Below are 6,000 nucleotides of genomic sequence, written 5' to 3'. Positions count from 1 at the left end.
CCAATGATTCTGTATTTGGTCTTAAATATATGAGTTCTACCAAAAGTAATTCCTTCCTACCTCTGCTGTCTTAGCAATGGCTGATAGAGTAATTTCCTTTGTGACCTCCTTATGCACCAACTTTGACAGTCACTTGCAAACCAAACCCATGAAAACCCCATCTCTAGTTTAGTTGGATAATTCTGCTCAAGTCTCAAGTTTCTCTTCAAAGTCATTACTACAAATGAAAATAGCAAACAACAACCCCTTCACTTGTTTCTTAAGTTGTGAGGCTTTTTAATGGAATAATTTGACTGCAATGATAAAGAGCAGTTTCTAAAGTTTTCTTAGAACCTTCACTAAAGAATTAATTAAAGATGGCTAAAAGACCATACTAAAACCAGAGAATGCTCTTTGAAATATGCAAATATTTTGTCTTATATATAACATTTTGACTATATTTCCTTGATAAGGTAAAATATCCAGTAAAATAAGCTCTCATTAATTATATTTCTGATTTTTTTCTTACTCTATGAGTATTTACAGTTTCAATAAGAACCAGTTTCTGCCTTTCCACAGTAAGTCAAATGTGGGAGGGGGGTAATTCCTTTTCTGTACCACTTCTCCTTACTATTTCCTATCTTCTATATCCAATAAGAAGATTCACAAAGCTTTCCCTGATTAGTATTTGCAATGGTTGTTAATATTCCCAAAAGCTAAGGACAAAATTGACCCTTACTTACCTAAACATCTTATGTACTCATTAATTGTATTTAATGATGATTAGTAATAGGTGGAAACATTAAGAAAAATGTTGATTTAATATGCTTTGAGGTAACTGATTTAATCTAAGAAAAGCACAAGAAGCTTAAACTAATTACATAATTTATTTGTAATTAAAATAGCCAGTAGAATCTAATAGGAGAATTTAACCTGTATCAATACTAAGATATTGAGATAAGGTGAAAAGTTCACATAATCACACAGATACTTTGTCTAAACACCAAAGTATAAAAGTAGATGACTGTGTGGATGCTTTATTTTCCTCCCGAAGTTTGGTACTGTCAATATATTGTTGTTTTGTAAGTCTCTAGAGGCTAAGAATGTTATCCTGGCATAAAGGATGTGTGCTAAAAGAGTGAAAGATTTTCTCTTTGAAGACCTGTCAAGTGCAGCCGTTGGCTTCAGGATTCCATACCATCTCTCCGGCACTATCTTATGAAAATAATTTGAGTCAAGACATTCTCATTTGTCACCACTTTTGCAATCTATTAGAATAAATTGAGAATACTAATATGAATATACATTAAATCGCCAAATACAGTTCTGAAGAATACCCATCAAGAAATACCTTCTCTAACAACAGTTCAGTCATTACAGAAGACAGGTACAACAACAAAAATCCAAGCAAGTCATTTATATGTTCAAAAAATAACATGATGCATCAGCCAATTAAATCCTGAAAGCAGAAGAAACTTCTCACATATTTAATATTCAAGTAAAAAAATCTCACAGAAAAAGAATATTGGAAAATGGAGATTTTCTATTTCCTTAGAATATACAATTGAAACCAAACTGAAGGGGGTCTTTTAGCCAAAGTATTTGTGTCTGAAATGTGCAAATTCAACTTTTTCTTCTTTTCCTTATAGATGTCAAGGTTTTGAAACAGAGCTTTTTTAAGCAACTATAAATTTTGTACTTTGTTCTTTGTGTGCTTTTCTCCACTAACACCTTCCAAGATCTACTTTATTATATTATTACAAAGAAACAAAACATAATTCATAATACAATAAAAATTATTTATTAAATCAAGGAATATAAAGAATAATTGCATGCTTTATAGAATATAAATTTCAGTCAATGAATAAAAAACACACTGCAGTCATTGAAGTCTACTATATCTCTATTGTATCAGTGAGCACTCACTGAAAGGCATAATATTCAAAATATATCCAAGAAGAATTTTCCACAGATTCTGAGAGGGAAAATAAAACAAAGCCTCATGTTGGGACTGATTCTGATTTGGTCTGAATTAAGTTCATTATGCATTTAAAATAAGAGGAGAAAGCTATACTAATATATCAAATGTATTATTAATGATGCCATCCTGCACATTCCCACAATTCATATGTTGCCAAATTATCATTCAGGGATTTAAAGAAAATTACTATCAGATCTCTTACTCATGACAAGTCTTTTAGACCTTAGATAATAAAACGAATGTTAATTTAAAGCAAAATATTTTAATCAGGTTAGTTGTAACATGAGTATGATCATTATTTATGGTATTGTTTTTCCTTATAAATATTTTAGGTTGGCATTCATCTCCAACCATCAATACAAACACACACACACACACACACACACACACACACACACACACACACACACCAAAAAAAAAATAGAAGAAGAGATTCTGTCTTAGAGTTAAAGGTCTGATACATTATAGGTAACTTTCTCTAATATGCACCTTTGAAATTTGATTATGAAAATCCAACACCAATGTCTTGAATAATTCTGGCATAGACTGACATGCCACTAATTGGAATATACATAATTTTGTGAGCTTCCAAATTTCTATTGTTTTCTTTTTTTAAAAAAGAGAGAGTGGGAGAGAGAGGGGGACAGAGAGAGAGAGATAGAATTTTAATATTTATTTATTTTATCTTAGTTCTTGGCGGACACAACATCTTCATTTGTATGTGGTGCTGAGGATTGAACCCCGGCCCCACGCACGCTAGGCGATTGCACTACCACTTGAGCCACATCCCCAGCCCTCTATTGTTTTCTAATAAAAGAAAAAATATTATTTGAAGCTAAGAAAGAGAGAGGTGTTCGGCTTCAGGGCTATCTGCAAATTTTTGGTTATCTGGTAATTTGAATTATTGCAGAGAAGATAAGATATTTGCCACAATCATTTAGTAAGATTTCCAGTTTTGACTAAAAATTATATATATGCTTTCACCAGAAAATTATATTTATAATTTTAATAATATAATATAATATAATTTATAACTTTCACCAGAAATTATATTTATAATGATATTTAGATTTTTATATGATCTAAGGAAATGTTAGTAAAGGGTATGATTATGAGATAATTTAAAATAGACGCGTCCCCACTCAACACCTGGATCATGATTTTAAAAGACTGTAGAACATGCATCTAGAATTTGGTTATTTTTATTTTCAAATGTGAAAATTTTATACTCTGACTTTATTAAATAGTATCTTATTGATTAAAAATAAGACAACCTAATAATTCAAAACTGAGGTTATTATAAAATAAGGAACTAAAAAGCAATAAAAGTGTTCAAATATTTATCTTTGTTTTTGGATTCTTGAATTTGTTCTCAAATGACAAATTCTTCTGAAATAAATGTATTCTCTTGTCCTGTGCGATGAGATATGACAAACCATTTTATTCAACAGTGCTTCATTTCATTAATATCTTTCTTGGCAGACTGCCAGAGAGGAGAACCAAGTTCCAATTTTTTAAATACCCTAGACAGCTTATTATAGCTTAGGCTGAAATACGAAAGCAGACAGATTAAACATACCTGAATTCCAGCGTATGCTTTTATAAGGTCTTTGTTAATTACAAGAGATGTGTTTTATGAAACAAGCAGAAATCATACTGCTGTTGGTAATTTGTTATTGAAATAAATTTCTGTTTTTCGAATGAGTTAGAAGAGCACACTCAATTCAATTTACCATTGAATTTTATTAAGTATCAAAAGATATTTTATAGCTGTTTGACCATGCTCTTTCTGCTTTTCCATGAGGAGACTTTGTCTGCCAAAAATTATAAACGTAGGTCTGGGATTGTGGTTCAAGGGTAGGGCACTTGCCTTGCACATGTGAGGCACTAGGTTCAAACCTCAGCACCACATAAAAATAAATAAATAAAATAAAGGTATCGTGTCTATCTACAACTAAAAATTTGTTTTTAAAATCATGAATATATAAGGATGACACTGTCTAACAAAGACAACAGGGTCATATAAAATCATCTATGGGATATTTTTCCTCCTACTTCTTCACTCTCATAGGAACATTATCCTGAGGAAGGAAAGAAAGATTTCTCCTTTCTTTTACACATACACATGAATATGTATGCAAAAGAGTAAAAAAATGGACTATACTGTTGAGAACTTGCTTACAATTTTTGGCTAGAAGGAAGCAGCAGATTATTACGTACTAAAAGCAAACAGATTCCTAATATTCAGCAGAAAATTAAAAATTTTTAGAATAGAGCTAAGTTCCAGATAAAAATTTTTGCAATATATGAAAATAATAATCTGAACATTCTAATAGTTCATTTCGAGATTTGATTATCCACAGTGCCAAGTTACCTCAAATGATTATAGGTTTCCCATTCCAAATAGTTCTGCTGAGTATCATTCGATATTTTGTAAAATTCTTTTTAAGTTCTTAAGTGGGTTAAATTTATATTATTCTTCTACTATGAGGAATAATGGGTAAGTATTATCTGTTTATTGCCCATGAGTTAGTTCCCAGAAATGAAATCTTGGTTAAGTTTTGCTGCATACCACTTCAAGAACAAATTGCCCATACAGATTAAGACTTGGGCAAATAAAATTTCCTGCTCCAAATTTTGTGGTGAGATGCAACATATGGAAAAAATAGAGCACTTGGAAGAATTTGGCATCATAATTTAGAGAATGAAATGGTATAAAATGCTTTAACCACAACATATAATTAACACATCCTCTTAATGATCATTTAAAATGCAGCTTTAACCAGACATTGTTAGCTATCTTCTTTTTATTCTTTTTTTAATCTTACAAAAATGGCTTTTTGCACCAAAACTGACATTATTTTCTCACATTTCCTCTTGGGTTAGAAAATTCTGAGGAAAATATACAAATGTGATAATTTATCTAAAGTTGAAATATATATTCTTCCACTATTTTAAGAGTGATCTAGTGGTTGAAACATTTTATGTCTTAGAAACATTTCATGAGTGAGCAATGAGGCTAGTAATAAAATGTTGTAAGTGGAACATTATACTTATTTAAAATCTATTAACCATTTTATAGCTCTGTAGTATTGTATAAACATTTAAGGTAGGTTCTAACAAATAGTCAAATTAAATATATGTTTGGGTAAAAAAAATTCCATTAATTTTTATTTCTCTTCCTTTTTTATATAGCATATACAATATTAAGAAAGAAATTCAGGGCAAAATTATGACCCCACATTTTTTCATATAAAATTTATTTTTGCAAAGGTTTTCACATGGGTGACCCAGAATTTCATCTGTTTTTCTTATGTTAGGAACAATAAAGGTAAATTTAAAAGAAAAAAATTTTTCATCCTCCACCCTCGGGTAACCTCTACATTTAAGGAAGGAAACTATTGACATAAATACTTCTATCTTTCAATGAATTATCTGAATACTAGATTCCTAGAAGTCCCGGATGGATCAAATACATTCATGTGTTGCTTACAAATGCCAATACAGTTACATATTACCAGAAATGTATTGTTAGCTGTTTTCATAATTGTGTTAACATCACAAAGTGTACTTACACAAATTTAGATGACCACACTGTCGGTAACAAGCATAATCTTTGGACACCTTAATATATGCAGTGTATCATAGCCAAAATGCCATCATGCAATGAAGGACTATATAAGAATTTAAAGACAGATAAGAGTTTACCAGTAAGTTCTTCCTTCTATATCTGATATGTTTATTAATCCTAAATTTCTTCATCCATAGGATGAGAATTAGAAAAATACCTACCTTAGAGACTGATATAATGATTCTTTTAAAGGGTATAATATAGGATCTGGCACATAGTAAATGTTCAATAAATTTTATTATTATTCTATGTTAAATATAGTGATAGAAGCTGCCTTCACTAAACACTGAAAATTATGCAAAGCACTGTGTAAATAGTTTACACTCATGACATAACTTAACCCTTACAATGTTATTAACCCACTTTACAAATGACACAATTGAGGGGGAATAGTCTGTGGTTTCAAGTA

This window comes from Ictidomys tridecemlineatus, chromosome 8 (genome assembly GCF_052094955.1).
Source record: "Ictidomys tridecemlineatus isolate mIctTri1 chromosome 8, mIctTri1.hap1, whole genome shotgun sequence".
Classification (NCBI taxonomy): Eukaryota; Metazoa; Chordata; class Mammalia; order Rodentia; family Sciuridae; genus Ictidomys; species Ictidomys tridecemlineatus.
The sequence above is the reverse complement of the archived record's forward strand: the minus strand, read 5'-3'. Positions refer to the sequence as shown.